Raw genomic sequence first — 12,717 nt, 5'->3', positions numbered from 1 at the left:
TTTCTAAAGCATTTGATATGGTGGATCATTATCTTCTGCTTGATAAGTTACATTCTATAGGTTTTGATCAAAACTCTCTTCTTTGGTTTAATTCTTATCTTCATAATAGACGACAATATGTTTCATTCCAAGGTTTAAACTCGGATTACTTGGTTGTTGACAAGGGTGTTCCCCAAGGATCAACCCTAGGTCCTTTGCTTTTTTGTTTATTTATTAACGACCTTCCCAAAATCTGCTTACATTCGTCTATTCAGCTTTATGCAGATGATACCGTTATTTATTTTTCTCATTCTGATACTTCATATATTCAGTCCTCTTTGCAGTTAGACTTTAACTCATTACAGAATTGGTTTTATAAAAATAAACTCATTCTTAACAAAAAGAAGTCCTGTAGTATGGTGTTTTCTAGAAGATGTCATCGTTCTCACTCTTTTGACTATTATTTTTAAAGATGGGTCACTCTTATGTAAAGTCGATCGATTCAAATATCTTGGTCTTTGGCTCGATCCTGAATTGTCTTTTAAGCATCACATTGACTATATTACTAAAAAATCATATGGGTGTCTCGGTTCTCTTTATCGCTCAATTAATTGCTTTTCATTTCAAGTCAGGAAAAGATTAATCTCCCAATTAATTCTTCCTATTATTGACTATGCAGACATTATTTATCAAAATACTTCTGATACCAATTTAAAACCTTTAAACATTATTCATAATTCTTTATGTAGGTTTGTTTTGAGATGTCCTTATAGAACTCATCATTGTATGTTGTATGAAGCTCTTGGTTGGCTTCAACCTAAATCCCGAAGGCAATATCATTGGCTTCAGTTTCTTTTCAAGTGTATTTATTTAAATTTTCCTTCTTATTTAAAACAGTTTTTAGTTTCATCTACATCTATTTATTCACTTCGTCATATGCAGTATCCACATTTTTTTATTCCTAGAATCCTTACTGAAGTTGGTCGAAGGTCTTTTCAATATAAAGCTCCATATGATTGGAATAATCTTCCTTCTTCCCTTAAATCAATTACATCTTTTCATCTTTTTAGGATTAATTTAATATCTCACTTGAAAACAACCTGTTTATGTTTTTAACTTTAGGTTGAGAATTGTCTATAGGCAATATATATATTTATGTATATGTTATTTTTATTTTTATTTTATTTTATTTTATTTTTTTTCAAAAATGTTTTTTATTAATATTTCTGATAAACTACTTATTTATATTTAGGTTTTCATTACTGTACTAAAATGTATATTATTTTGTATGTACATTTTTTTTTTTTTTTTTTTTACATAATTGTAGATTATGGGTGGGTGAATAGGGAAGTGAGCTGTGAATTTTTTGTATGTTTTTTTTTTTTATTACTTGTGTTGTATTTCGTATTGTTCTATGTATGCGTTATAGGGTCCCCCTCGAAAATGAGATGGAGCATCTCAAGGGGCTTTCCCTCAATAAATAAATTCAAATTTGTTGTGATTTTTTAGTAGCTTGTTTCGTGATGTTCAAACATCTGTATATCTGAATTTTTCTTTGTTATGATAATGTGCTTTAAAAAACAATGTTATAAAGACAATGACCTAGTGACCAACTAAAGCAAACACTATTCAAAAAATGGTAACCTTCAAATGAAATTCACTAAAACTATGAAAATAAACCTCTGTTAATTCTCAGTGTGAACTTCTGTGTGACAAATAAAGTCAAACTGGGGTGCGTTTCCCAAAAGCATCATTAGCCAACTATGGTCACAACTTCTGTTGAACTCTGTTGGTAACGACTGAACTTGTGACCAAAGTTGGTTTTGGGAAACGCAGCCCTGGTTAGTAATGTGTGAAGCTGGTAATGCTGTGTGTGGAGCTGTTTAATCCTCCTCTGCTTTTATTTCAGTTGATTTCATCTGAGGCTGTGACTGGAAGTCAGTTGTAGTAATTATAAATCATTTGTAATATTATTTCTTAAATGGGAATTCTTGCTTTGATTAAATCTATATCTTTTTGTTTAGATCAAATCTAGAATTTAAATTCATTGACTTTCTTCAACAAGAAAAATATACTTTCGTACCAGGTTTCGTAAAATAGTTTTCATAGAAATATTGTTTAGTGCAAGTTATAAAATATCGATGTGAACCATTAAATGTGAACCTGGACAAATCTGTTTTACATTCAGCACTTGTTTTTTCACAGTCTTGACTGCAAATGTTTGTGATTTGTTTTGATATTATTTTATTTGTTATGTACTATAGATTCTGACAATTCAAACAAAAATCAGGCTCCTGTATTCATGAAATCAATTACTATCTTTGGTCAAAAATGCAAGTAAATTAAAATGTTATTTGTGTGCTATACTTTTATATTTTTAGTTGCTATATAGAGCAAAACTACAGCGCTTCCATTAGACTATTTTTTATGAAGCTGTCAACACTGTAAACTCTGACGACATGCAATCAGTTGATGAACATCCATTCATATGTAGACTATAGTTATTAAATTCTAGATATAACATTTTTATTTTATTTACAAGTTTTGTGTTTTTCCTGTTTTATTCGTTCAATATTAAGAAATAGGTTTTCAATAATTGTTTTTTAAGAAAGAATTCAACCCCCCAAAATGTAGTTTGTCTATGTAACAATATGAGGTAACTGTCGCTGTGATATTAAAGACAAACACTAAAGTGCTGGTGTTGAAAAAAAGGCTCCAGCAAAGTATTGCAGTTAATAAGAAGCCAATTAAATGATTATTTATTAATTTTTACATGTATTTTAAAATGGTTTGAACTGAGGGCGAGAGGGCAGCGAATAAAACCACTTCTACAGAAAACAGTTTTTTTTTTTTGTTACTTTTACTTTTTACTCCAAACCTTGTAGTTACTGATATGTGATGAGCAGTGTTAATTTTGACAGCAAATTCTGATTTAGTCTTAGTCTTTGGAATAATACACCATTTAGTTTTAGTCCTATTTTAGTCGTGAAATCTTTTAGTCTTAGTCTAGTTTAGTTGACTAAATATCATAAGAGTTTTAGTCTTAGTTTAGTCTTAAGTCTTTTAGTCTTAGTCTAGTTTTAATAGAATAAATATTAGCAGATTTTTCTTCATAATTCACGTAATTGTAAGTACATTACAATATATGGAAGCATATAGAGAATACAGGCACACATCTAATTGTTGTAATAAAAAAACATTTATTTTATTAAATGTCAAAAACATGAGTTTTTTTTTTTTTTTCACAAAAAATAACCATTAGACCTGCTCTCCCTGAACAATAGGCCTATACATGCTTCCTGAAAAAGATATGCATTGTCCCTGAATTATGTTCAAATTGGTGGTGTTTTTCCCAGCGATTTTTACTCCACATGGTTTAAAGACTCTCTTGTTGTCCTTGTTGTCATATGTGAAGTTTGACCAGATGTCAATTCTTCGTTTTCGTCCTAGACCAAGCTCTGACACTTCTGTCTGTCTGTCTGTTCGTGAGACATACCGCTGCCCTCGGACTGCGTGCACAAAACGTTAGCGTGTTGCTAACGAGAATAGTCAACTTAAATTAACCAAAGCTTTGTAACCAAGTCTGGGTAACCAAGTATAAAGTATAAATAATATAATGTATAACAAACGTCCTCATAACTTGAAAACCGCTGCTTTTGAAAATGGCTTTGCCAACTTAGATCAACCTGCCCTCAAAAGATTCGCTCTGATTGGATTACAAAAGGGTAGTTCTTATTGGATCTCTTCTCCATTCGTCCCGCCCCAACATTTTCCTCTCATTTTTATTCGTTGACTAAAGTGTCAATCAAATTTCGTCATCGTCTTCGTCATCATATCTGACTTTTTATTTCGTTTTTATTTAGTTTTCGTCTGTAAAAAATGTTCGTTGACGAATATTTTTCGTCATAGTCTTCGTCAACGAAATTAACACTGGTGATGAGACTCACCATAGTTTCTCCAGTAGAGCAGACAACAGCTTCACTCCTGAGTCTCCTGGTTTATTACCGCTCAGACTCAGTTCTCTCAGGTGTGAGGGGTTTGATCTCAGAGCTGAAATCAGAGCAGCACAGCCTTCCTCTCCAATACTGCAGTTCATCAGCCTGTAGAGAGTGAAGAACATGAATGATCTCTGAGATTGTGTTTAATCTTTAGGGTGAGAGTGTGTTTGTTTGTGTGTTTGTATGAGCACTACTTTTCCTATACACCAGGATTGGCACTATGGAGATTTCAACTTGCCAGAACAAGCACAAGCTAAGAAAATAATTGAAATGCACTTTACCACATGATTCCTGATACTGAACTAGTTCATCATTTTCGTTCATCAAACCATGTGTAGTACTATATAGACAATAATATTAAAATATGAATAGATTATAGTATAACATATTACTCTGGTGTTTTTGAGATTGTGAGGTGGTTGAGAGGGCAGGGAAATTTGGAAAATAGACATCACTCTATTAAAGTAGCATTTATGAATGCTGTTTCCTCTTAAATAAGTACTCTTCAAACAGATTAAATATTCAAGTCTTGGTGCTACTGAGTATTTGTAGATCTGTTATTCATGAAATTGATAAATATTTGCCAATTTGTATTTTTGTAATTATTTATCTATATGTTTTATTTTGGATTATGTTATATCATATTATATTTGGACTCAGTAGTTTACAATGGGGCTAAAGATGCACAGACACATTTAAAATTATTACAGACTTATGTAGCAAATGAGAATCATTAAAATTACAGGCTTATATTTTGAAACAAAGGTCTTGTTGATGTTTTCAGCTTTAACTGGAGCATTTAAAAAAGATGGTATTTGGTGTTAAAAAAAGAAATAATCACCATATTTTAATGCAACATCATATTTAGTAATATATCATCACTCACAAGATATAAACAATCTTTTAATTAAGATAGTATAAAGCCATTTTAAGTTATGGGATCTTCAAGCAGTGTAAGAATCTATCACAATCTTTTTATTTTTATTTAGATGAAATAATTCCTGTTTTTTTGTTTGTTCGTTTGTTTTTTAACCTCTTCAGCTCTGTATCCCCCCCTCATCAGAGTTATTGAACAGAATTAATAAATTGTGAAGAAGTGAACTAGACATATATGCAATTTGAAAGCTTATAAACTCAACTTTCTTGTCCATCCCATCACTTTTCCATTTATTTTACATAACATAACATAACATAACATAAAAGGTTTGAATTTGCCCCATAAACAATGCCCCCTTCATGAAGATGAAGTAATATTTATATTCATATTCATATCGCTCAAACTGACCAAACATAGATGAGTCATTTATCAAATGAAGCTTGCCTTAACACGTTTATGTTGACTGGTGATTACGTCATCACGTATTGTGTCATATGTCTGAAAAGCTCCCAATCAGATCTGTCCAAAGAGACACAGATCAAACTCCTAGACCAATCCGATCTCGATTTATGTCTTTCCAAACACGAGGGAGGAGGACACACTGCTCATGAACTGGACACCGGCCCCTAGCGCTCACCGCGATCTTGACCAGAGTTAGGACACTATGATTTATCAACAAATACTATAATAACTATGAATTATTCCACCCATGTGTTAAAATTTAAGGTGTTTTGTGTAAAATGAGACCATTTTTATCCATTTAGCCCAATGTATGTGGGAATAGGACACTTTTTAATTCAGGGATGCCTTATCTTGCAGAATGGAGACCCCTAGAGGACAAACTGCCTCCCTTCAATGAAATCTCAGTTAAATAAAAATAATAAAAATAATAATAATAATAATAAGTTAATCTCAGTTAAATAATAATAAAATTTGATCTTTTATTTGTGTTTATCAAAATATTATGAAAAAATGCAATCAAAAAATAGTAATTATTGCACCCATGTGTTTAAAGAATATGTTAAAAAATTACTTTGAAATGAGACCATTTTTATCAATTTACTCCAATGTATGTGAGTCGGTGCTCTTTTGAATTCAGGGAGGACAAAATCAGTAAAAAATACAAAATATGCCGCAGAGCTGAAGGAGTTAATAAATCCATTTTACAGTGTACTCAGTTAATAAAAGTGAATTATTTGATCAAAGCAGAATATGGTACAATCATTGCTGAAGGGGTTGTTTTAGACAATAATTAACTTAGATATAATGTAAAACATATTACTTTAGTTGAAATATTTATATCAATATTGGAGAACTATTGCCCCATACTGGTGAGTCTTTTACCTCGAGTGTGACATAAAAAGCTGTTCTTTCCACCTCATATATTTCTATATTTTCCCTTTGGAAGTTGCGTTCAATATTCATTTGTCTGATAACTCTGAGGAGACACGTGTCTTTGGCCCGATTGTACTCTAATACTGGTGTGCAGTAATGAAAGAAGCACTTCTAGATTCTAGCAGTCACTGTAGCTGTGATATTAAAGACAAACACTAAAGGCTTCATCAAAATATTGCAATTAATAAGATGCCAATTGAATTATTTTTATTTATTAATTATTTATACATTTATTTTAAAAGGGTTTGAACTGAGGGTGAAAGGGCAGAAAACAAAACCACTGCTTCAGAAAACACATCTGAGTTTTTACTTTTTACTCCAAACCTTATAGTTACTGAGATGTGATGAGACTCACTGTAGTTTCTCCAGTTTACAGTGTGGATCCTCCAGTAGAGCAGAAATCAGAGCAACACCTTTCTGTGTAATAGGACAGCTGGAAAGACTGCAGAGAATAAACAGAACAACTAAAGATGAGTTATTAGTGCTGGACTCATGTGTCTAATGTAATTGCTGATAAACACAGATGTAATACATATCATAGATATCAATTATTAAACCAGGCACTGAGAGAGACTCAAGTCCAATTTTAATAGACTTCAGAGTCAAAATTAAATAAATTCACATTTGACTCAAAAAATAGGACCCAAATATTCCCATAAATATTCCCCAAAATGACTTGAGTCTTAACCCTGAACTATATTTTAATTTGTATTCAGCCCGTTTATTGTGCAGCAGTACATTTACATTTAGTCATTTAGCAGACGTTTTCATCCAAAGCGACTTACAAATGAGGAAAATGAAAGCAATCAGAATCAACAAAAGAGCAATGATATGCAAGTAATATTACAAATCTCACTAATTCCAAAACGTCAGTTTAGAACTAGTAACGAAGGAAAGTTGAGTTGCTTCATTAAAAGCCTATGATTACTGTATTAAAACCTCACTGTATCATGTTTGAGTATTATGAGAGAGAGAGATGGACTGAGCAAGTGATTAACGGACCTGCATCTGATTCATTATTCATATTCACGATCATATGACATTAGTTTAAAAGTTTACTGAAGAAAATATTAACATCCATTCTTCTGTTAAAGGTGATTTTGCTGCTCAGTCCATTTATTCGCTGTGGCAAACTGTTGTTGAAGCTAAACATAACTTCCGCTTAAATTTTCAGTTTAAAAGTCCCAAAGTCACATTTAACTGTTCACTCATAAAACAGTCTCTTGTCGCCATCTAAAGGCGGAACAATGTAACGTTAACTAAAATCACCATCACGAACACAGGCTTCTTAATACTAAACAATTATCATTAAATACATTATTTAAAATATAGTTTACATTTTTATTTATTGAGTAATAATATTTAATAAACAACAACAACAAAAACAGCTATCAAAAAGTTGCTAGAAAAGAGAAAAGGCAGCTTTCTGATATACAGCATTGAATTGACATAAACATGCTACATAAACTATCTTCTTCTCTGGAACAAATAATAGATAAATGAGACCAAAGACTGCCCCTTAGATTTACTTACAACGAATTACATGTCATGTGTAACACAGGGCTGCCAACTTTTGAGTTCAGCTTGGAGTGAGTATTCCCACAGTGTCTTTAGGGGGGTCCGGGAGCATGCTCCCCCGTAAGAAAATTTTGTACATTTTACAGTTAAATTCATCTATCTGGTGCACTTTGAGAGTTCACAATTCAGAGCTCCAATACTTTTGTTGTAATTTCTACACTTACAAGCAGGGCCTAAAACTTTTTGCCATATCTGCCATTTTATTCATGATACAAACAACATTTTTTGGTGATTTGAGAGAATTTACCAGCCATAAATATATATATTTTTTTCTGGCAATGAAACTGTTTTTGCAATTAAAAAATAATAATAAATTGAAAATTAGAACTAAACACTGCATTTTAAATCATGATACAAAAAAGGTGCTACACACATGTTCGCATGAGCAGTTTTTTTTTATTAAAATTTGATCTGACTTCAGCATTGTGAAATTATTTGTTATTTTTTTTTTATATATTTATAAAAATGTCATACTGTGTTTTTATCATAAAATAATGTAAAATAACTGCTGCAGTGCTGCAAAACTATTTACTTTTCTTGTTGTGGTAAAAAGTTATGTGCAGTAAAAGAATTCCTAGATTTAGTCATTATAAATAATTGCAACTGCATTTAAAACAATATATATTTTGACACGAAAATTCAAATATTTTTCTGTAGTCTGCTGTTCTGAGGAATTATATTTTTCTCATATTCGAAAATTAATCCTTCATTCATGAGGGATTTATCACTCCCGAAATTCTGCTTCTTGTACCGGATATACAGCTGTTAGCAGAACGAAAAACAAAACTTTTATTCAAATTCTAAACGGATTGTACGTAGCCTTGGTGTGCGCAATAGCCCTTCCTTGATAATCACTAAAATGTGTCGCTGCAGTTAATCGCAAAAGTCCTTTTATTATCAATGAACCGCTTATTTACAGTGAGAGTCCACAAGTGCAATCTGGCGTTTAGAGGTGAGCGAATTCAGAACACAATGGCCAATCACAGGCGTTCTAGATCAATATAAATGTCTGTGATTGGCTACATTGCTCAGCGCTACGAAAACACTGTCTTTTGGCGATTTCAAGAGCACAAACACAAATACGCCCTGGAGCGAAAAGTGAAAAGTGTCAATTGCGTGAGTCTCACACTGAATACGTGAGAGGTGGCAGCCCTGTGTAACCACTACAGAGACATCGGTAAATTCCAGAAAATCTGGCCATGGTGAGAGCGCTCTCGAGCGGATTGATGAGTGCAGAACGCCCCCTGACGATATGGCTCTCACACGTCCGAAAACGATAAAGCACATTTTCAAATAGACGTTATCTTTATTAACAAACTGCATACCAAACAGTAACCATATTTTTCTGGAGAAAAAAAAAGTAAAATGTCACATGACTACATGCTTGCATCTATTGTCCCTTGAGTGGCATTGACTAAAAATCTTTCACTGTTCTTCCCCAGTTTCACCAAAAAACATTTTGTCTAGTAACCAGAAGTGTAGAAGAGAAAAACACTCTGAAAAACTAGACAAAGTCTTTAACAAACAGAATTAATGATTTTAATAGAGCAAGAGCAGACGTTTCAGCCATCCAGCTATTCTCAATGCTCATTAACCAGAAGTGGAAAGTAACGAATTACATTTACTCGCGTTACTGTAATTGAGCAGGTTTTTTGTGTACTTCTACTTTTTAAAGTAACTTTTAAATATTGTAATTTTACTTTTACTTAAGTACGTTTTCATTTAAATATTCTTATTAACTACATTTTAAATATCATCCGTTACTTAAAAAAATAAAAAAATAAATAATAATAATAATAATAATAAAAAATTATAAAAAATGTGCGTGGAGGGAAGGAGGGGATCGCGCACCGGAAACTACTGATTGTTTGGTGAGCGGGAGAACAAACACAGCGCGCTAACTCAAGAAAGATGGAGACGGACAGTTTTGCAGAGTTACATCTCTCGGCTGCATGTATGAAGCAAACCGTCGCGCTAATGTCAAGGTAACAAACTTGCGCGTGCCTAATGTATAACACTACTGCGGTCAAGCCAGCCGCGCTTCAAAAATACACGGTCAAGCCAGCCGCACTTTTTTTTTTATTGCGCGTGTAATCGTGCACTTACGGTACGGGTACTGAGAGCAGGCAAAATGCATGTGAAGAAGCTGTCAAACCGGCGTTTCCTATATACTTTATATTCGTATGTTTATAAATACTTTACATTAGTCCATAAACGTTTGCATTGTATATTAATTATTCTAAATAATTTATTAATGTAAAAAAAATAATACTATTAATGTGTTTTATTCCGTTTTTTTTATTTTGATGTTTGTGTGTGTGTGTGTGTGTGTGTGTGTGTGTGTGTGTGTGTGTGTGTGTGTGTGTGTGTGTGTGTGTGTGTGTGTGTGTGTGTAGGCTCTCTCTCTCTCACTGACTTTATATAGAAGAAGAAAAAGCCGTCACACCGGCGTTTCCTTTTAGTTTATGTAATTTTGTGCATAAACGTTTGTATTTGTACATTATTAAAAATAATTTATTAATGTTAATAAATGTTAATATAAATGTTTTTTATTTAATCTTTTATTTTAATGTTTGTATGTGTGTGTGTGTGTGTGTGTGTGTGTGTGTGTGTGTGTATATATATATATATTCCAACACTCATAAAAAATATTTTATGTTTGTAAATACTTTTACTTTGATCCTGGCTATCAATGTTTTAATTTCAATTACAGTAAAATGACTTTAAAATAATTACAGTGATAGTCAGGGTCACTCTGAATACAGATCAATTGAAAGAATGAGCTAACCTATAGAGGAATATTTTTTATGAGTGTTGGAAAATGGGATACAGTGCAAGTGCTATAGGACTCATTTTGTAGTTTAGGGTGATTTTGTTTCTAATTTTCTCCAAAACTATACAGTAAAATGTCTTGAAAATAACTACACTGATAGTCAGGGTCACTCTGAATACAGATGGAGTGAAAGAATGAGCTAACCTATAGAGGAATATTTTTTATGAGTGTTGGAAAATGGGAAACAGTGCAAATAACAGGATGCATTTTGTTGTTTAGGGTGATTTTGTTATTGTTTTTCTCCAAAAGTATACAGTAAAATGTCTTGAAAATAACTACAGTGATAGTCAAGGTCACTCTGAATACAGATGGAGTGAAAGAATGAGCTAACCTATAGAGGAACATTTTTTATGAGTGTTGGAAAATGGGAAACAGTGCAAATAACAGGATGCATTTTGTTGTTTAGGGTGATTTTGTTATTGTTTTTCTCCAAAAGTATACAGTAAAATGTCTTGAAAATAACTACACTGATAGTCAGGGTCACTCTGAATACAGATGGAGTGAAAGAATGAGCTAACCTATAGAGGAATATTTTTTATGAGTGTTGGAAAATGGGATACAGTGCAAGTGCTATAGGACTCATTTTGTAGTTTAGGGTGATTTTGTTATTGTTTTTCTCCAAAAGTATACAGTAAAATGTCTTGAAAATAACTACACTGATAGTCAAGGTCACTCTGAATACAGATCAATTGAAAGAATGAGCTAACCTATAGAGGAATATTTATTATGAGTGTTGGAAAATGGGATACAGTGCAAGTGCTTTAGGACTCGTTTTGTAGTTTAGGGTGATTTTGTAATTGTTTTTCTCCAAAACTATACAGTAAAATGTCTTGAAAATAACTACACTGATAGTCAAGGTCACTCTGAATACAGATGGAGTGAAAGAATGAGCTAACCTATAGAGGAATATTTTTTATGAGTGTTGGAAAATGGGATACAGTGCAAGTGCTATAGGACTCATTTTGTAGTTTAGGGTGATTTTATTTCTAATTTTCTCCAAAACTATACAGTAAAATGTCTTTAAAATAATTACAGTGATAGTCAGGCTCACTCTGAATACAGATCAATTGACAGAATGAGCTAACCTATAGAGGAATATTTTTTATGAGTGTTGGAAAATGGGAAACAGTGCAAATAACAGGATGCATTTTGTTGTTTAGGGTGATTTTGTTATTGTTTTTCTCCAAAAGTATACAGTAAAATGTCTTGAAAATAACTACACTGATAGTCAGGGTCACTCTGAATACAGATGGAGTGAAAGAATGAGCTAACCTATAGAGGAATATTTTTTATGAGTGTTGGAAAATGGGATACAGTGCAAGTGCTATAGGACTCATTTTGTAGTTTAGGGTGATTTTGTTTCTAATTTTCTCCAAAACTATACAGTAAAATGTCTTGAAAATAACTACACTGATAGTCAGGGTCACTCTGAATACAGATCAATTGACAGAATGAGCTAACCTATAGAGGAATATTTTTTATGAGTGTTGGAAAATGGGATACAGTGCAAGTGCTATAGGACTCATTTTGTAGTTTAGAGTGATTTTGTTTCTAATTTTCTTCAAAACTATACAGTAAAATGTCTTGAAAATAACTACACTGATAGTCAGGGTCACTCTGAATACAGATGGAGTGAAAGAATGAGCTAACCTATAGAGGAATATTTTTTATGAGTGTTGGAAAATGGGATACAGTGCAAGTGCTATAGGACTCATTTTGTAGTTTAGGGTGATTTTATTTCTAATTTTCTCCAAAACTATACAGTAAAATGTCTTTAAAATAATTACAGTGATAGTCAGGGTCACTCTGAATACAGATCAATTGACAGAATGAGCTAACCTATAGAGGAATATTTTTTATGAGTGTTGGAAAATGGGAAACAGTGCAAATAACAGGATGCATTTTGTTGTTTAGGGTGATTTTGTTATTGTTTTTCTCCAAAAGTATACAGTAAAATGTCTTGAAAATAACTACACTGATAGTCAGGGTCACTCTGAATACAGATGGAGTGAAAGAATGAGCTAACCTATAGAGGAATATTTTTTATGAGTGTTGGA

This window comes from Garra rufa, chromosome 7 (genome assembly GCF_049309525.1).
Source record: "Garra rufa chromosome 7, GarRuf1.0, whole genome shotgun sequence".
Taxonomy (NCBI): domain Eukaryota; kingdom Metazoa; phylum Chordata; class Actinopteri; order Cypriniformes; family Cyprinidae; genus Garra; species Garra rufa.
This window is presented reverse-complemented; position numbering follows the sequence as displayed.